This window comes from Myodes glareolus, chromosome 10 (genome assembly GCF_982192425.1).
Source record: "Myodes glareolus chromosome 10, mMyoGla1.1, whole genome shotgun sequence".
NCBI classification, from domain to species: Eukaryota; Metazoa; Chordata; class Mammalia; order Rodentia; family Cricetidae; genus Myodes; species Myodes glareolus.
Window position 1 is genome coordinate 2,542,524 of NC_142035.1, and position 20,938 is coordinate 2,563,461.

Sequence of the window (20,938 nt, forward strand, 5' to 3'; positions counted from 1 at the left end):
CAAGCCAGGGGGAACAATGTAAGCAGCGTCACTCTTCATGGTCTGTGCATCAGCTCCTGCCTCCAGGATCTGGTGCTGTTTGAGTTCCTGTCCTGACTTTCAGCAGTGATGAACTACAATGTGGAAGTGTAAGCCAAATATACTTTCTCCTCTCCAACTTACTTTGGGTCATGGTATTTCCCTATAGCAATAGTGACCCTAACAAAGACACCTAATCTCCAGTGCCACAGTGTTGTAGTCAGACCTTGTGACACAGTTAGGCGTTCCCCCCTTTGCATGGATTACTGTCTCTTCCCTGGGAGTAGGTTCATTGTGTGTGTTAACACTTGCGCTCAGCTCCCTCTGGTTTTTTTCTCACGCTCCTATGGTTCTATCATGCTCTGATGTAAGAAAAAAAGCCTTCCTCAGATGTGGCTCTTGGATCTTGGAGTTCCAGGCACCCAGGCTGTGAGCCAAGCCCACCTCCACTGTTCCACATTGCCGTTCTGCAGCGGTCTATCATGGCAACCTTGCCAGGACTAAGAGTAAATACAGAGCTCACTAGGATGCCTTGCTGGGCCTTATGTTTGCCTGCTTTTTCCAACTCTCACCCAGGAGTCTCAGAACAGGCCTCTTAGGAGAGAAATGGAGAGAAAAAGAGACCTATACCTGACTGCTGAGGTTCAGAATAGACTTTGGGACTTCATGACGCTGCTCTTAAGCTGAAGCTCTGGGTCGATGGATAGCCATTGGCAAATTAACCAGCTTTATTGGTTCCATTGAAACAATTGGTGAATTGTTCCAGCCTTATTTCCCTCCTTTTCCCAGACCAGACAGGAGCTCTCCAAGCTTGACAGTGGAAGGGAAGTGGAGGAGAGATGCAGCTGTTGCTGAACTTCCACAGTGATAGCTCAGCCCTCACGCCTTGTGTGGGGCCAAAGGTGTCTACAGTCTGCAGACTGAGAGTGAAAGGTAGCATCATTTCTCATTCTGGACCTGAGGGGCACCCGTCACAGCTTCAGGGTGTGGCAGTAGAGAGCTTGTGGACACATCCACCTCAACTGCCTTCAGCCCTGAGCTGGGAGGTGGAGGAACCTCATCGCAATACTAGGAGAAACATGTGAGTGACACCAGAGCACAGTCCTCCCTAGTGGGGAGGCCAAGGGGCAGCTAGAGGGAGAGCCAGGCTCAGGCTTACCTGGGCAAACACCGTAAGCCACAGTCAGAAGCCAGTAGGGGCAAGCCTAGTCCTCAATTTGCTGATGTAAATTCAGCCCTACATCTTCTGGGTCACATGACAGTTGTCATGCTCAGTGCCCTGAAAACAGACTCAGGACCTGGTCAAAGCAGGGAGGGAAACCAGGCCATGTTAGGAGCAACGAATGTGGCCGTACCCATGGGGAATGAGGGTCCATTTGTTGGGATTTAAATTCTCTGTGAGGTTTCAGTGCATGGGGACAGTGGGCATCATTATCAAGTGCTCATTAGTGCACAATGCATTACTTACAGATAATGCCAATGCAAGCCAAGGTTCTCTGGCTATTAGGTAATTCACTCTAATATTCTGAACACTAAAATTTAAAGCATAAATTAATGTGATTTTCCCAGAATGCACCAGGTAAGCACACTCTCCTAACCTTCAGGTCTTGGCTCATTTTCCTCCTCTTGCCTTGGTTCTGTGGTCATAGCTCTGTCTGTTAGTGAGGTCCAAGGAGGCCTCTCAGGGCAGCAAGGCATCGGGGTTGGCTTTGAACCAGATCTCTTACTGAAATCTACTGCTCTTCACATGCTGAATGTGACCAACCTGACCTCAGTGGGACTCTTCAGGCTTCTCCCTCCTGCTGGAGTATCCCCAGGATCTAGTCAGTCTTACAGTCTTTCCTTTCTTGCTATGCTATATTTCTCCTAAGGGTTACATTTTGTTGTAGACTATTATTTTAAGATGTGTTACATTGTTTATGCTGTGGAACATTTGTTTAATGATGCAAAGATGCGTTACATTTTTTTATGTTGCATTTGTTTAACTCTATGAAACTGTGTTACTGTGACTGTCTAAAACACCTGCTTGATTTAATAAAGAGCTGAATGGCCAATAACAAGGCAGGAGAAAGGAGAGGCAGGGATGGCAGGCAGAGAGAATAAATAGAAAGAGAAAAAGAGAGAAAAAAGATGAAGGAAGCAGAAAAGGAGGGGAGGAGGACACTAGGGGCCAGCCACCAAGCCACACAGTCACACTACAAGCCATGAAGCAAGAGTGAAAGTAAGATATGCAGAAGCGAAAAAAAAAGAACCCAGAGGCAAAAGGTAGACGGGAGGCTAAGCTAAGACCAGGCACATATAAGTAAGAATAAACTTCCAAGTACTTATTTGGGAGCTGAGTGGCAAGTCCCCCCAAAGAGGAAAGAGTAGTAAAACAACCAACAATTTTTTCCAGTTTTCTTTTGACAACTTTATAAAACTTTGTGTGTGTATGTGTGTATATGTGTGCGCACATGTGTGTGTATGCATGTGTGTGTTCATATTTGCGTTGTGCATGCAATGAGACCTTCTTTGCACCCAGAAGGAGCATCTCCTCAAATACTGGAGGGCTTACTGATATGCTTGTGGTTACCACCTCCAAAGGGATGCTCCACAGTATTCAAGGCCATGCCCTGAACTCAGGTCTGGCAATTCCTGTTTGCATTGTACTTGTGGAGCACACAACCAAATGCAGGGTCTTAGCCCACCCAGAGGAGGGTAAGCTGGGTCCAAGAAAAGGTAAGTGTGCCACTCTCCTGTTACCCAGCCTCCCTCGATCCCGGAGGCAGTCAGATGCCTGGCTAGCTCAGTTGGTAGAGCTTGTGACTCTCAATCCCAGGGTCGTGGGTTTGAACCCCACGTTGGTTGCCAGGTCTTAGCGCACCCATAGGAGAATGAGTTGAGTCTGAGGAAAGGTACGTGCACTGCTCACCCATTCCCCATCCTCACTCGATCCTGGAGGTCTTCTGTCGGAAATTTATGGACCCTGTCTGTGAAGTCCAGCAAAGACTCACCAGGTTTCTGCCTCATTCCAGCTATGGAGGACTTGGTGGATCCTTCATCCAGTTTGTACCGTGCATTAAGTCTGGCCTGTCTCATCTCATCACGATATGGATATTGCTGCCTGATGCACCCCAGTAGAGTATCCCTCCCCTATCCCCACCAGCATAGCATAAGTGATCAGTATCATGGGCTGGGCTTGCCGGTTGGGCTCTGCCCGTACCCTGCATTCCTCTTTAAAGAAGGCACACCATTTGATGAACTGAGAGCTGGTGAAGACTGCCTTAGACACATGGATGGCAGGCAATGTCCTGCAGTAGGGTCTGGGCCCAAGCAGAGTTTGGGCCATCCTCAGTTACTGCTTTATGGAGCTCTTTGAGATCTTTAGCCTCCCATGGGTACCAGCTCCTGGGGCCAGGTTAACCAGATGAACTTGGAGGTTGAGCCTCACAGCCCAAGATTTGAGTCCTCTTGTGATCCCTCTTAACGAGATAAGCTGTCTTAACGAGATAAGTTGTCTCTCCCACCCCCTGTTCAGCAGTCTAAGGCTGGTCATAGAAGTCCAGGTCATGCAGGTCCATCCACAAGGCCTCACAGGGCTATGCTCTCTCCCCAGTCCCAGGTGCATAAGGCAGGGCTCCAGGATCCTTAGGGGAGCAAGAATCAGGAGAAGTGACTTTTGCTTCTGTCTTAACCTCCACAGAGCCCCTTGTAGAATTTAGCCCATTTCTTTTCCTCTTTGTCTTTCATGTTTTCTCTTATCTCTCCTGGGCCTGCACTCTCCCCTTTCCCTTTGAAGGCCCCTGGCGTGGGGAATGGGGAAGAGTATTGTTTCCAGGTGGAAAGAAGGTCTAATTGTGGTGATGGTGGGATGGAACCCAGGGGTGGCACAGTACCAAAATGTTTTTGCCTTTCTACGGCTAACTTCTCCACCCAGGCCCAGGTAGTCCAGGAGAAAGGGTTGGAGCTGGGGATCCAGGGGCCAGCGTAACAACAGTTACCCAGGTCTTGACTACATTGCTATCAGATAATCTGGACTTAAGCATGAGCCACAAGGCCTTCAAGGCTGGCTCTTCTTTAGGTGAAATAGAATTATCCATACTAAGGGTTTCACTTGCCCTGAGAGACTTCTTAGCCTCGGTTGAAATGTTATTCTTCGAGCCCCACATTAGGCACCAGGTGCAGGGTCTTAGCTCACCCAGATGAGGACGAGCTGGGTCTGAGGAAAGGTAAGTATCCTGATCGACCGTTCCCCAGCCTCCCTCCATCCCAGAGACGGTCAGACACAGCAGGGAGTGGAGTCAAGCAGGAACTCATTCATTTTCACACAGTAAACATCTTTTTAAAGCAAACAAAACAAAACCAAACACAAAACCCCACAGGGTCATAGGAGATGAAAAGGGAGCCAGCCAATCATTTAAAGGGCACCCTATCACGCGCTCAGGAACCCTACATTTACTCTATTGTCCACAAGCTGTTCACATGCTGAAACCGTCTTGCCTGGTTCTGGTGTCCAATCAGGTCTTGGTGTAAACAACTCAGGGTCCACCCATTTGACTGTCTTTTGACACCTCTCAGCTGCCCATGTGCCCTACAACCAAACTTTTAAGTTAGGTTGGCCAGTTCTGCACTCAGTGGCTACCACGTCAGCAACAGCTCTGTTAGTTGAGAAAATTATCTTCTTGGGTCCTGAAGGTAGCTTACTTGGGCCCTCTTGGTCTTTGGGGTCATGGGAGATGACTATGGGGTAGTTCCTGGAGGTTGTGCCAGCTTGCCGCCCTTCCTTTGTTTCTCCTCCAGGTAACATTAGGCAGGGTGCCCATGGGCATAACATTACTGACACTGAGTGGGCCTTTTGCTGCAGCACACATGTTTCCTGGTGTGGATTCCCTCTGCGATGATGAACAGCTCTGTCTGCTTCTTAAGTAGGCAAGGATCATGAAAGACGCCTTCCAGAGGGTCGACCATGCCTAGGATCATGAATGCCCTTTAGGATGTGAAAGACCACCTTCCGGAGGGACAGCCATGCCTAGGGTCATGCATGATGGTCTTTAGGATGTGAAAGACTGCCTTCTGGAGGGACGGCCACACCTAGGGTCATGCATGATATCCTTTAGAATGCACTTAATATAGCCAAGCTACTCAGCAAAGTCCACAGCAGGCAAACGGGTGTCCTTAAGGTGTTTCATGTGCCTGTATGCAGGGTACAGAATCTAGGTGTTCTGCCTCTGACCTCAGATCATGTGGCCCATGGTGAAGGGTCTGCCGCCAAGTTCAGTTGAAAGACTCCACCTTAATCTATGAGACCAGGTCTCTCACTGAACCTGGACCTAATGAAGTAGGTTAGTTTGGCTGGCCCACAAACTCCAGAAATCTGGTTCTCTCCAGCTCTCCCAAATGCTGGGTTGGCAGACACTCAACTGTGCCTGCTTTCATGAGAGTGTTGGAGACCCCCATGTGCACACGGCAGAATCTTTACTGACTGAGTCGTCTCCTAGCTTCACTCTGTGGCTTTTTTTTTCATACCTTACATTCATCAGTCTGGGCTTTGAAGCTTAACTCCTAAACCTGATATTATTGAATCTCTCCTATATTTGCTTGTTGCCAACATAATGTGAGCCATAGAAAAATAAAGTCCCCTTCCTTGTGTGTGTGTGAATTGGGACGAGGAACACACTCCTTCCCCACTCAGTGATCATCTACAAAGTAGTAGTCTTTGTAGTCATCTACAAAGACACCCAGACCTGGCATTTTGTACACACAATCCCTCACTGTCCATCAACACCACCTAATGAGCACGTGCACAATCTGGGTGTGCCCACTTTATGGTCCCTCAGCTTGTGTACGGTCAAGTCAGGGCTTTTGTATCTGGCTGCACAGATTGGGCCCTGCTACAAGGCTGTCCTCTGCATCTTACCCCTGATCTCACAATCAAAGGCTCCACAGTCAGAGCCCTGGGCCCTCTCACTCGTACCTCCTTTCTGTCCCATATGGCACTCAGTCTAGGGCCCCTGGCTTTCATGGCCATCTTCCTGCTATTACTGTCCTGCTCCACTGATTGTATCCTAGAATAGTCTATAGAATCCTCTCAAGACTCCTCTGTAACATGAGGGCTGGCTTGTTGGGGTTTCTGTCCCACCCAGTACCCCAACAAGCCAGTAAATCCCAGAAAAATCACACACAGGACTCCATAAGGTTATAAACCTATTGGCCCATTAGGTCAGGCTACTTATTAGTTCTTATGACTTATCTTAACCCATTATTCTGATCTATGTTAGCCACATGGGCTCAGTACCTTTCTCAGCTGGACAGGTTACATGCTGCCTCTTCAGTGGTCTGCACAGGAATGGCAGAGGAACCTCCCTGGTTCCCAGAATTCTCCTGTTCTCATTGCATCACCTCTACTTCCTGTCTGGTTTCCCCTCCTATACTGCCTGCCTAGCCAATCAACGTTTTATTAAAATATGATTGACAGAATACAGACAATTCTCCCACATCACTCCTCTCTAATTGTAAGGCAGCTGCTATGAAGTGCAGACACTGCAGAAGCCAGCCCTGTCCAAGCCAGAGAATTGACCAAGTGAACATGGCTTTTGGTGCCTGTCGCATCCCCTCTCTACCTGGAAGCTGTTGTCCACACCATGCATTCTTTCTCGAAGACCCCAACCTTGCTCTTTCCCCTCTACCCATGTCCCTTATAACTGGTCCAGGCCACTCCCTGTCCACAGCAACATTAACAGCCTACTCCCTGACAGGCTTGTCCATGTAAGTTTTCTGGGGCCATTCTGAACATTGTCAAGCCCTTTGAAGTCTTGCCTGATTCCCAGGAATGCCTGTAATGACTTAGCAGCTCATTACAACTTGTGGGGTAAGCAAATAAATTTATAGAGACACAGAAACTACAGCACTGACCCCGAATGCGGATAGGAGAAGCAGGGATTCAGCAGAAGACAGATGAACCACAGAAGGAGGAAGTGGTAGGATCCTCGCCAGTATTCTAAATAAAAGCCCCATAGACACATTTAACTTCTAGTGCAAATGGAACTTCTCAGATAAAAGTGTTAGTGGGTCACGATGGCATTGTCCTGGAACATCTGGATGGGACCATGTGTGTAGTCATAAATCTGGAAGGAGGATGCAGGGCGTCCCAAAGACAGAGCAGCAGGAGATACACCCATGGGAGCAACAGACGGCCGAGATGAGGAAGGCCACACTGGCCAGGAAACGCATGGAGTCCTTGACATTGAACACGAACACACAGGATTGAGTCCATGCCCATGAGCTCATGTGGGAGCCAGTACTCAGTTTTAGTTTCCAGATGCTGGCTTCAGATTTATGGCTTCCAACCCTAGAAGCAAGTGAATTGTTGGGTCTGGGGTACTAAGTCTGAGGTATTTTTTTTACGGCAGAGTTGAGGAGCATTTACAGTCTTAGGGTTTTGTTTTCAGAAATTCGGCTTGGAGGCCTTGCCTTTGGTGTTGAGGAAAGCTGAGAGCAGGAAGTGAGCAGATCGCTCATGAGGATTCTGGGCCTGCTGAGCTCTGAATGTTTCCTCCAAAATACATGAGTTGGAACTAAATCACTGGTATTAAAGGTGAGAGCTTTAGGGGCAGGCAGATGGCTCAGTCATTACAGTGTTTGCCTTGTAATCCTGAAGACCTAAGTTCAATCCCCAGAAGCCCCCTGGAAGGCTGTGTGCAGAGGCTTGAACTTTTAATGCAACCCTGGGGAGGTGGATACAGAAGGATTCCTGGGGCTTGCTGGTCAGCCAGCTAGTCCAGCATAACCAGGGAATTCCATGTTCAGTCAGAGACCGTGTCTCAAAAATTAAAGTGAACAGTAAATGAGGAAGATGTCTGACAGTGACCTCTGCATGCATACACTCAGGAACACACACACACACAATACATACAGACACACACAGACACACAGACGTATAGACACACACAGATGGCAGACAAACACACAGACACTCACACACACAGAGACCTTTCAAGGAGGACCGCGTGTATACTCTCTTGTCAGCTTTTGTACCCTGTGTGGAAATGCATTCCTCTCCCTGGAGTTTGTCTTCTCTTGTTAAAAATTGTATTTATTGTATTTGTTTCTTTGTGTGTGTGTGCACATCTGTATATGTGGCATGCCACAGTGCACATGTGGAGTTCAGAAGACAATTTGCAGGGGCTGGTTCTCCCTTTATGCCATGTGTGTCCTGGGGATGAAGTTGTCCTCAGACTGGGAAGCAACTGGTTCACCTGCTGAGCCATCTCACCAGCTCTAGAGAAAGTCTTCCTAACTTTCCAGTCAGCACCCATTTTCACATGAGAAATTTCATACAACTTCTAGTAGATAAACTGATAATAAATCATACGGAAATTTATTTTAAAACATCTCTTTAGCATACATACAAGATTATCATTTATTAAGGATGAAAACAAATTTATATACTGATGAGATGGATGCTTCTCTATTTTTACCTAGAGATTGAATTCTTGGCTGAATATTTGATCCTGCAGGACATAGAGTATATTCACATTTTTCAGAACTTATTGATATTTTGGTTTTATAACCATCAATTCTGAGAATACTATTTTGCATAAATACATAACACAAAGTAGGAGAAGTATGTTTAGAACCATTTCGGAGATGGTTGGAAATTCTGTCCTAATCCCAAGCCAAAATTTGTTTAATGATTTTTTTTAAAATGAAACTCAAGTTATTAACTCAAATAGAAATACTAAAAATCAAACATTCTAACAAGATGACACTCTGACTTGGTACTTACTTCCTGATGATAAAATATTAAATGTCTTCGTTTTCTGTAATTAAATGATTATGTTGCTATAGGAGCAGAAAACTGGTTATGTGCCATTCATGATAAGCTGCAGTCTGGAGTCTGAGCCACGCTTTGTAGGCAATATCTGCTGGTATAGAGTGATGTGTCAGCGGGTGCACAGCAAAGTGTGCCATCCATTCAGTGTGTGCACAACAAAGTGTGCCGTCCACCCAGCAGGTGCACAGCAAAGTGTACTGTCCATTCAGTGTGTGCACAGCAAAGTGTACTGTCCATTCAGTGTGTGCACAGCAAAGTGTGCCATCCATCCAGCAGGTGCCCAGCAAAGTGTGCCGTCCATTCAGCAGGTGCACAGCAAAGTGTGCCATCCATCCAGCAGGTGCACAGCAAAGTGTGCTGGCCACCCAGCAGGTGCACAGCAAAGTGTGCCGTCCATTCAGCAGGTGCACAGCAAAGTGTGCCATCCATCCAGTGGGTACACAGCAAAGTGTGCCGTCCACCCAGCAGGTGCACAGCAAAGTGTGCTGTCCATCCAGCAGGTGCACAACAAAGTGTGCCATCTATCCAGTGGGTACACAGCAAAGTGTGCTGTCCATCTTCAGAACCAAAGCCACCATGAAGTCATACTACATAACCTTAGATTCGCAAAATTTCTATGACTAGCTAATTCTCGGTTGTCCTTATCCAGAGATCTTTTCCTGTTGGCCATCTTTCCACAGCCCTGGCATTCCGGTAAGTGACACAGGTCATGACCCATCATTAAGGAAGCCGGACTGTAGATGAAGAAGTAAAGACTCAGTCTCACCAGACCTGACCTGGCTGGTGCCTGGCTCACCCTGGCATTTGGTCACCACAGCATCAGTGGACTAAGACGGTGTTTCTCTGCAAGTGTTCATTTCCTCCTGGCCAGACGTGAAACACAGTTGACCCTATCTTCTCCTTATACTTTCTCCAAATCTATAGAGCTGAATTAGAGTCAAATGCGAAACAACTTTGAGTTTACTTAAAGATTTTTCCATCTTGTTATTGAGGAATGTTGCAGCTGTGTCTTGTGAGCCAGGTCCTTGTGCTGGATTCAAACAAAGATCTGCCTATTTTTTTTTTTAATCTTTAGCTTTTACTGACGTTAGGCTGTGTTGTGGAAATAAAAGGTACAATAAGCACGTGGGGCTCCCGGATGCTGTTTAGAATCTAAAGGGTCTGCTTTGGAGTTAATGATCAGATTCTGGAGATCCTCAGTGACACCAAGACATACCTGGAGTTCTTGCATGCAATGTCCATGTATGCGTGCACGTGTGGATACGGGTATACTCACACCTAGGTGTCTGTACCTGTGGAGGCCCCTCAGTTGCTATCCACTGTTTTTTGAGACATGATCTCTCACTGGCTTAGAACTCACTGAGTCAGACAGGCTGACCAGCCACTGGTCCACCATGCTGGGCATTTTGTGTATTCTGTGGATTGAGTTCAGGTCCTCATGTTTGCGGAGGGTGCTTTACGGGCTGAGCCTTCTGTCCTGGAACATGAGTGCAGTTTTCATGATGACCCAGTGTGTCGTCTGTAATCACAGACGTTCTCTCTGTTCACTGTGAGAGACAAAGGTTGGTATGGACAGACTCGTCGCCCAGGGATCTGATATCTCAGGCTGCGCTCTGTCACCCTCCTGGCAGGAATCACACATGGACCCAGAATTTCAGAACTCAATTCACTATCTCATTTTTGTTGAATTTTAGACTCAAACATGATTGTGAATGTGCTTTATTCAAGGGCTTGAATTCATCTCTTAGATAAATTGCTTTGCATTTTCTGGAAAGTGGAGATGGTGGCCGAAATTGTATACATCATTTAAACACAAGAAGAAGGCATTTGTCTCTAGGGATACTGCTGTGGGGGTTCTGCCGGAAAGAACCTCTGGTCTGGGTGTGGTCATCTCCGGCGTCATATCTGCCATGGAAACCTTCCTTGTGACCCCAGGTGATTCAAGAGGATGATTCAGCAGTTAGATGTGGAAGTTGGAGGCTGCTTCCTGCTTCCACCCCAGCCCGAACCCCTCCTTTTCATAGTCCTTCCATAGATAGTTTTTCTGCATCTGTTGCTCTGCAGGACTGCCCTGCAACCCTGATCTGGTACCTGGTCTCTCTGGCTACGTCTGATACAATCTTCCTTCATGGATTTAAAAAAAAAACATTTTGTGCTTTTCTAAGTCATCTGAGGTCTTACTCGTGAGAAAACATGGATGTAAGACATTTTCTTTCATTTAGATGTTGGTAGGTAACAGTACCACAAATACCAACCGCATGTTCCTTTTCTTCAAAAAAAAAATCTTTGTTTTGCATATCTATCTATTTATTTATTTATTATTTATTTATTAGAGTGTGTGTGTGTATGTGCACATGAGCATATACCCCAGGGCTCTTGTGGGGTGTGTGTGTGTGTGTGTGTGTGTGTGTGTGTGTGTGTGTATGTGTGTGTGTGTAGGTTGGAAGACAACATCAGGAGTAAGCTCTGTCTCTGACCACCGTATGGATCCTAAGGATGAAACATAGGTCATCAGGCTTGGCAGCAAGAGCTTTCATGTACCAACCTGGCATATTCTCTTCTGATCTTTAAAAGCAGCACAGCTACAAGAACCTTGGCTTCCAGGGTCAGGAGATTTCCATCTTGGCTCAGCCTCAGTTCCTTGTCTGTGAAATTTTAAACACCCCATGGCTGCTCTGGAGTGGGAGTGGGCATCCGGCTCCGGTGAGGAGGAGTGCCGAGACCATGTCCTATCAGACAATCCCGCTATCAGACCCAGTTTGGTCCCGGAGGCTGGATGCATTCAAACAGAACCATGATCCTCTGACACTTCCTGTTCCCACTGCGAGGCAGGTGATCAAATCTAACGTGTGGATCTTTTAAGGATTAAATTAAAAGAGATCTCATACCTGAGACCTTTGGCTTGACACCTAAGCACTAGATGAATGACAGCTGTTATGACTGGTATCTGTTCGCACCCCAACTCTCAATGAGTTATTTTTACAACATTTTCAAGATAAGAAAGTTGATTTGACATTCATTTTTATAGCAGGCTCAGGAAATCTCCCTCCAAACCCCCACCTCAAGGAGGACTTTCACGCTCTTAAATCTCACCTTGCTTACTGTCTTCTTTAAGATCTGGTAGTGGATCTCACCCCTTGCAAGGTGCAAGCTAAGTGCCATGCTGCAGGCAGGATGTGACAACCAAAGCCGCCGCCCAGCCGCAGTGCAGACTTCACCACCTGAACTTTGGACCTGGTCCTTTTCCCACATGGGCTCTTCTCTTCCCCTCCAAGATCAGCACCTCACCTACTCTTGCCAGTCTGTTTGTAACAAACACCTCTAAGTGTGGAGCCTGGAAGGGACTGCTTCTATCTTCCTTAATGTTTGGGTCAGGAAGGTATCCAGATGTGTGCTGGCTGGGCTGAGAACAGGAGCGAGACTCACATCAGGGTAGGGAGGGAGCCCAGATGGTGGGCACAGATGTGCTCAGGAGGGCAAAGGAAGGCTGCAGTGCCCTGTTCAGACCTGTTCTATAGGATGGGTCCTTGATGTGCAAATGGTCTGTGGTCTCAGTTGATCAAAGCAGTTGGCAGCATTTGCCTGGGCTTTTGATGAGCCTGGCAGCAGCTAAGGGGGACTTAGGTGCCATGTTCACCTACTCATGAGCAAAGGTATCTTTGATTACAAAAAGGTTCAGCTAAACAGGGGACTCCATTAGCCTGTTTGGATTGTTTAAATGGTACCCTAGAGTAGGTGCTAAGAGACATTTGGCCCTCAAGGCTCTGGAGGCTGGAAGTTCAAGATCAAGGTGCTGGAAGATAAGCCCCTGGCTTACACAGCCACCATCTCCAGTCTTTGCTGGGCAGAAAGACAGGGACCTTGTTCTCTCATTCCTGTCCCGTCTGCTCTGCCATCTCCGTATCCTCCTCCCAGCCTGGAGACTCATGTGGAGGGGACTTATGTGAAGCTGTGACCCTGAGTGTCTGGCTTCCTCGCTTAGCCTGTGGAAGCCTCCAAAGTCAACCCACCCTGTAGCATGTGCCATGGCATCATTCTTCCCCACCCTGTGCACGTAGAATAATCTGTCCATCGACATCTGCTGATGGGCAGCTATGTGAGTTCCATTTGGTCCCCCTAGGTATCGCCATTGTGAGCATGCGTGAATGGGTATTAGTAACAGCATGTTTTTTCTTTTTAAAAATATTTTTATGTTATTATTGTTGTTTTATAATAATATATCAATATAATACTAAATAACATAATATTAATATAAATTAATGTAACAATATAATAATTAATATTCGCATAATAATATATAATAGCAACATACTGATAATTGTGTGTGTTTGTGTGTAGGTATATGCCCTTGAGTACAAGTGTCCAAAGAGACCAGATGGGGGCATCAAATCCTCTGGAGCTAGAATTACAGGGAGTTGAGAGCCACCCACCATGAATTCTGGGGACTGAATTCAGGTCCTCTGCAGGAGCAGTACTTGCTGTCACCCCTGAGGCATCTCTCCAGCTTCCCCACCCCACTTCATCCTTTGAGACAGGAACTCTCACTGGGGGCTCTCTGATTAAATTAGGTGAGCTGCACACAAAACTTTGGGGATGCTTTATCTCTACCTCCTAAGTGCTGGGGAACACACACCCTGCAGGATCCTTTTTATATGGGTCTTAGGGATCAAAAGTGGGTCTTTGTGTTTGTAAGGTGAACATTTTCCAGACTGAGATATCCCTCTGTCCTGTGAGGCATGCACTTCTCAGAAGACGCGTTGTTTCTGTAACAGAAGCAGCTGATCTGTGAGCAGGACCCTGGAAATGAGAGGCCTGGACCTCACTTCCAATTTGCCCAACCCTGAGTTAGCAGCCGTTCTGCCCAAGTATGGCTGGCCTCCTGCTCACAGACTCTGCCAACAATGACAATACTTTCTCCCTGCTATGGAAGTGGATCTCAGGCTCAGCTTTCTCATTTAATAAAAAGGATTTTCCCAGTGGTCAGGTCTCTGTTGGTGTGCTCTCAGTGGAGATGGAGAACGGGGACATGTTTTTGGATGGTGGTGATTTATTTTCTGTAGTGAACCACGTGAGCGAAACACCCAGGCAGGCTTCTGAATGGCCCTCCGGTTCTGTGTCACCAGACGGTTTTAAACCTGTCGATCTGTGTGAAATAAACCAACTGTGGGTAAAAGTGTTTCCAGGCAAGAGGCCCCTTTCACTCCCTTTCACGTGTAAGTCCCATCCTTTCAGGGCATCCTTTCAGGGGCTTGGAAGGACATCCCAGACCTACTGGGTGTACGTACAGTGACTAAGCAAAGTATCTTGAGTTGGGGAAGAGTCATCTTTCTGCCTGAAGGCCTCTGGGATCTAGCCTGGCTCTGTTACCTCCAGCGTTTTAGAGTTCACTTTCTCCTCATGTCTGATACTGTTAACTGGTTTCCAAATCAGTGACTGCTTAGATCCTAGGTCCCAGGGGAGCAGCTGGTCCTATTCTGCTGACACAGCAGGAAATGGGTCCCTGAGTCCTCATCTTTATACCCGTGGATTTCTGCTCCTCACAGATGGAGCTTCCTTCATCAGGAGAGATGCAGTTAACACAGAGACCCACAAATCAATGTCTAGAGATAAGAGGGGGTGCAGTGCTCAACTCTAAACCCAATGTCTATATCACCCCTCCCCACGAAGCTCAAGGATTGTCATGGAAGAGGGAACAGAGGCTGGAGCTGGTGGCAGTGGCTGTCGGTGGTAAAACTGACAATGCAGCTGCACACAGGGACTCGCAGTGGCTGAGGCTGTATGTATGCTCAAGACCTGCGTAAGCTCCAGTCACAAAATCCCAGTTGGGTGGGGAGGGGCTCATTAAGTCCCCACCTGTCTAAGGAGCTATGGGCAGTGGATGGCTTCTGGGGAAGGGAGTCAGCTTTCTTCAGCAATTCTGCACCCGAGGGCCATCCATGCTCCTATAACTATGTACTAAGTGGGCCCGGGGGTGGGGTGGGGAGAGAGAGAATGAAAAGTGGGGATGGGGAAGAATTAGAAGGGAGGAAGTGGGGACACTGATTGAATTCAATCTCATTATTATATACATGCATGAATATTAACTAAAACATTTTAAAGTATTTAAAAAATAGTTTGTGTTCTTTGGGTTCTGCAATCTCTTCTGCCATTGTAGTTTGATTTGAATTTCCGGGTTTTCACTTGGACTGGGCTAGCAAGAAGAGGTTTTCCACCTCTAAACACCCTTTCCAGGACACTGTTCACAGTGTGGCTCCATAATCTGACTGTGACACTCAGCAGTCAGGGCCACCAGCTTTCACTGGGCAACTTCTGTATCTGAAATTAGGGGGCAGGGATGAGAATCCATCTTCAGAGGGTGTGGGTAGTGACTGCTTGTTCGTTTCCCAGCTGCTCAGACCTGAAATAACCACACAGGAACTATATTAATTACAACATTGTTTGGCCAATGGCTTAGGCATATTCTAGCTAGCTCTTACATCTTAAACCGACCCATTTCTATTATTTTATATTTTACCATGAGGCTTGTGGTTTACCAGTAAGGTTCTCCTTTGGTGTCCACATGGCCTCTCTTTGACTCTGTCTACTCTCTCCTCCTCTATCTGCTAGGAATTCCCGCCTTGCCTTGTTCTGCTCCGCAATAGGCCCAAAGCAGATTGTTTATTAACCAATGGTATTCATAGCATGCAGAGGGGAATCCCACATCAAGAGGATACAGCTCCAGCCAATTTAAGTGCATGGGGCAGACCTCTAGAAGTGGGCTGTCCCCTTGTGGGGAATGGAAGGTGCAGTTAAGAGACTGTCCACAGGGGCAGTGCTGAGCTCTCATCGTTAGAGGTGGTCTTGCACCCTTAGAAAGAAAAGAACAAAGAACCCCAAATCTGAGGGAGTTGTGGAAAGGTTTAGTCACCAAAAATTACAATGTCTAGACCAGCGGTTCTCAACCTGTGAGTCACGACCACTTTGGGGTTGAACAACCCTTCCACTGGGGTTGTCTAAGATTACCAGAAAACATATTTACATTGTGATTTATAATAGTAGTAAAATTGCAGTTAATTTGTAGCAACGAAAATGTTTTTATGCTCCCTTTCCGTCTCTCTCTTGAAGAGGCAGCTTCTGCCTGACTCCCTTCTCTCTACTTCTCCCCTTCCACCCCCTCTGGTTCTCTCTCTGTCTCTACCTCTCTCTGCTTGTGCTCCTTCTCCCCTTTCCCTTCCCTTCCTTAACCCACTAAATAAATATTCAACCTCACTCTGAAGAAAAGAAAAAAAGAAAATGTTTTTATAGTACAGGGTTACCACAACATGAGGAGCTGTGTTAAGGAGTTGCAGCTTAGAGAAGATTGAGAACCACTGCTCTAGACAAAGAAATAGTAAGTAACAGAAGGTAAAGAGACATACTCAGGGTTAAGGCATGGCTCTGTTGGTCAAGGCCTTGTTCTGCAAACCTAAGGGCCTGAATTCCACCTCTAGGACCCACAAACAAAACAAAGCCAAATGCCAGGTTCTGGAGGGAGAGACAGGGGGTTCCCTGGGGCTCTCTGTACAGTTGGGTCAGCTGAATCACCAAGCTTCAGATTCAGCAAAAGACCCTGTCTCAGAACAAACAAGCAAGCAATTTGCTGGAAAGTGTATGAGGAAGACACTTAAAGTTGACCTCTGGCTTCCATACCTGAGTGCACATAGGTGCATGTATACTTGCATACACGCAGACACACAGACACAGAGACACACACAGACTCACATACATAGACACAAATATACACACTGACACACACACAGAGACACAGACACACAAAAATGCACGCAGACACAAATGCATACATACAGACACACTGACACACAGATACACACACAGATACACACAAAAGCACACAGACACAGATACACATAGAGACTCATACAGATACACACACTGACACACACAGATACAGATACACACACTGACACTCACACACATGCACACACGCTGAAAGGCTGTAACTTAGTACTCCATGAGGGGAATAAACTAAGGAGAAAAACATTGTGATGTTTAGCCGAGTGTCCAGACCAGATCTGAGCTTCATTCTTCCTGTAAGTTAGGATGGCCCTGTAACACATAGGAAGCCAGTAAAATCTAATTGTTTAAAAAACTAAGGAGTGATTTTAATGTGTTGCCAATACTACATGGGATATATTTATACTACAGGTTGTTAATTTTCCCAATTTAACTGGGCTCCTGATACTTTCATTTCTTAAACCTGACCACTAAATGGTTGAGAGCTATGCAGGTGTAATTCACACGATTATATATTATATATTATCCTGGTGTTGGTAGCCACAGAGAGGCTGTCGCACCCCCAGTGCAGAATAGAATAATAGTGAACAAAACCCACAGAATTACTATGTATAAGGTTATAGTGCTGTCTCTACTGGGGTCACTGTGTGTCATAATCATGATGGGATGGGGGCAGCATAAACTGGCATAATTCCTTGCAAAAATAATTTGACAGTTTATAAAAACAGCCATAAAAATCCTAGCGCCCTCAGATGAGGCTGATTTGGTTGGGAAGAAGCAGATGACACCAGTGAGGACCATCTCAGCCTTGGAACCCAGCATGTCCGTCCTCTGACGCAAGCTCACTCTGTTACCACTGCATAGAACAGAAGCCTGAGTCTGCTCAGTGGCCAGGGAGGCCCTGCCCACCTGGATCCCCACTCCACTTCACTTTATCGACCCCACTGGCCTCCTGGCTGCACCCCAACAGGCCAGCATCCTCTGTGTCCATCAAGCCTTCCTCCCTTGTCCTCTGCCTGGAGCTTCCTCCCAAGAACCATGGTCATGTTACCCTCTCAGTGAGCCCGCCCAGCCCTGCCCCTTCAACCTCCTTTCAAACACCATCCCCGACCCCAGCTTCTCTCACTTCTTGCCCAGGATCAGGTGATGAAGTTCACACGCTGTTGATGTTTGAACTCTGCTCCCAAGGATCTTCATATAAGGCGAGTTTAGCTTTGCAAAAACAAATCAAAACCAAACCAAAACAAACAAAAAACCTCCTGGGCCTTGTGTGTCTGTTGTCTGTGTTCAGTTCCTGTTTAGGCAGCCGTGTTTGGTGAGATTCTACAGATGTGTATGCAAAGCTAAGAGCGGGAGAAATCGTCTCCCCAGGGAGGAGCATGCCAACTGAATTTCCAGTTACCAGGTGATCAGCCCTGAAAACATACTTACAGGTAACAGTGCACAGACTGAGGAGTGATACTTATGTGTTTAGGAATGTAAACACACACACACACACACACACACACACACACACACACAACTTAAAAATAGGCCTTGAATTTGGAAGAGATCAAGGAGGGGCGCATGTAGTCATTTGAAGGGAGAAAAGGAAAGGGGGAAATGATGTAATTTGTATTGTAATATTAACAAATATTGAGGTCTTTAATCCATTTGGACTTGAGTTTTGTGCATGGTGATAGATATGGATCAACTTTCATTCTTCTACAGGTTGACATCCAGTTATGCCAGCAGCATTTGTTGAAGATGCTTTCTTTTTTCCATTGTATACTTTTAGCTCCTTTGTCGAAAACCAGGTGTTCATAGGTTTGTGGGTTAATATCTGGGTCTTCTATTCGATTCCATTGGTCAATTTCTCTGTTTTTATGCCAATACCAAGCTGTTTTCATTACTATAGCTCTGTAATAGAGTTTGAAGCCAGGGATGGTAATGCCTCCAGAAGTTCCTTTATTGTATAAGATTGTTTCAGCTACCCTGGGTTTTTTGTTTTTCCATATAAAGTTGATTATTGTTCTCTCAAGGTCTGTGAAGAATTTTGATGGGATTTTGATGGGGATTGCGTTGAATTTATAGATTGCCTTTGGTAGAATTGCCATTTTTACTATGTTGATCCTACCCATCCAAGAGCATGGGAGATCCTTCCATTTTCTGGTGTCCTCTTCAATTTCTTTCTTCAACGCCTTAAAGTTCTGTCAAATAGGTCTTTCACTTCCTTGGTCAGAGTTACCCCAAGATACGTTATGCCGTTCTTCTATTGAGGGTGTTATACTTCCTGTGTCACTATGGGACGCTCTAAGAATTAAAAAGTACCATGAGAAACCAAATGGCCTTCTTCAGTTTTGAAAATGTTTTCTATTTAGAGTAAGCGATGGCTGCTCTTCTGCCCAGACTTCTTTGTAACCTCAGCATGGCAGGGCCTGGCTTGGTCAGCAGCACTGCAACTCTTGATGCTCCCAGACTTCCCAGGCATTCGTAGTGATTGGTGTCCCAGGGAGGTGGAAGGAGCAGAGCCCAGGAGAGGCAGGTGAGTGTTGGGCTCCTGTGTAGAGTGTGCTGACAGTCATTCTCCTTATGACGGATGTTCAGAGACTGACCTCACTGAGGAGTTAGTTATGCCTGCCTCATCCTCACTTCCAATCTGATTTCTGACCCCTTTGCCTGGGGTAAGGAGGAAGAGAAGGGGCAGAGGCAGCAGCTGAGCCCCTGGCTGTGCCCCAGCTCTCTGCAGCCACCTCAGCCAGCATGTTCCCAGGCTAAAAAAAGGCCAGAATCTCAAGAGCTCCCAGCTAGGGCCCCTGGGAGGAGCATCCCCCGAGAACCCGAGTTCTCAGCTGCATTCCTGTAGCGTGAGGACAGTGGTTAATTTGCCCCTGAAGTTTGTGGTCCAGGTCTATTTTTTTTAAATAACTGAATTCAAAGAAATCAGTGAGAGAAAACTGCGTTTGAAATTCCTTTTCATCGCTGCAACCCTATCTACACCTTTGACAACACAGTGTGGCTGCATTAGTAACAGGATGCATTTCAAGCCCCACACCCATCACTCGACAGAGAGTGCTGTTACTGGGCGTGAATATCCCTTGAGGAACCGAAGCAGCCATGGGTTCTTTTCAGAGCTGGATAATAAAACCTGGAAGGTGCCCGTGCAAGGCTGTCAGGCACAGCAAAGATCTCAGAGAGAAAGTAGCCATGTAGGGTTTCGGTGACCTTGTTGGCATAAGTTCGGTGACCTTGTTGGCGTAAGGAATCAGCTCAGTGGCCACTTACCTCCCTCTCCAGGGCAGGGCTGTGTGAGACAGCAAGCAGGACAACGCTCACTTTCGGTTTCACTGGGTGGAGAGAATCTAAATAACAGCTGTGCTAGTGATAACCACCTGAGGAGCAATTAGGGAATGAGTGCTAGGCTGATTCTCATTGGTAGATTAGCAGCTAACTCACAGGACTGTCCAAATGCATGCTTTCACCTCACACTGCCGTCCAAAGAGGAGCTCAAGAAAGGTCACCAGGGTCTAAACTTCAAAACCCAAGTTAAGTCAGAAAGGAGGGGAGGAGGGAGAGTAAAAGGAGAGAGAGAGAGAGAGAGAGAGAGAGAGAGAGAGAGAGAGAGAGAGAGAGAGAGAAAATGAGAGAGAGAGAGAGAGAGAGAGAGAGAGAGAGAGAGATTTATGGGGGAGACTGACTGCTGCAGCCCAGCTGCATCTTCTTTGCATTGTCTTTATGCAATTGTGCAAGGATGCAGGCAGGATAGGTAGTACCCAGGACTCAGTATAAAAAAATGCTTCATACTGTTGTGGGGGTTGAATGACAATGGTCCTTACGGACTCATATATTTGAATACTTGGTCCACAGTTGGTGGAACTGTTTGGGAAGGCTTGGGAGGCATGGTCTTATCCAGGAGGTGTGTCACTGGGGGTGAGTTTTGAGGTTTCAAAAGTCCATGCTGTTCTTAGTTAGCTGTCTCTTCTCTCTGCCTCCTGCTTGCTTGTGGATTGAGATTCAAGCTCTCAGCTATTGCTCCAGCACCATGCCGACCTCCCTGACGCCATGCTCCCTGCTGTGATGGTCAAAAACTCTAACCCATTGGAACTAAGAGCCCCAAATTAAATATTTTCTTTCACAAGGCATCTTGGTCATGGTGTCATACCTCAACAATAAGAGAGTAACTAAGAAAACAGTTGTTCAAAAGTGTACCATTAATGTCGCCAAATCCACTGTGACACATCCTCGGATGTGGAATTCTCAGAATAGGCCCTGAGTCACGATGCTGAATGTCACTGGGTTCGGATTCATATGTTCCAGAGTTCCATAAATTCGTATTGCGCCAGCTCTGTGCAGAGT

General features: G+C 46.6%; 1 non-coding gene and 1 pseudogene across 1 annotated transcript; one reads left to right on the top strand and one right to left on the bottom strand.

The window, feature by feature from the left end:
• Positions 1-957: 957 nt before the first annotated feature.
• On the bottom strand, positions 958-5,249 carry LOC125405095 (large ribosomal subunit protein uL2-like; annotated as a pseudogene).
• Trnae-cuc (transfer RNA glutamic acid (anticodon CUC)) lies at positions 2,793-2,867 on the top strand. The gene has a single exon. It is a non-coding gene; the product is annotated as a tRNA-Glu (tRNA).
• Positions 5,250-20,938: the final 15,689 nt, after the last annotated feature.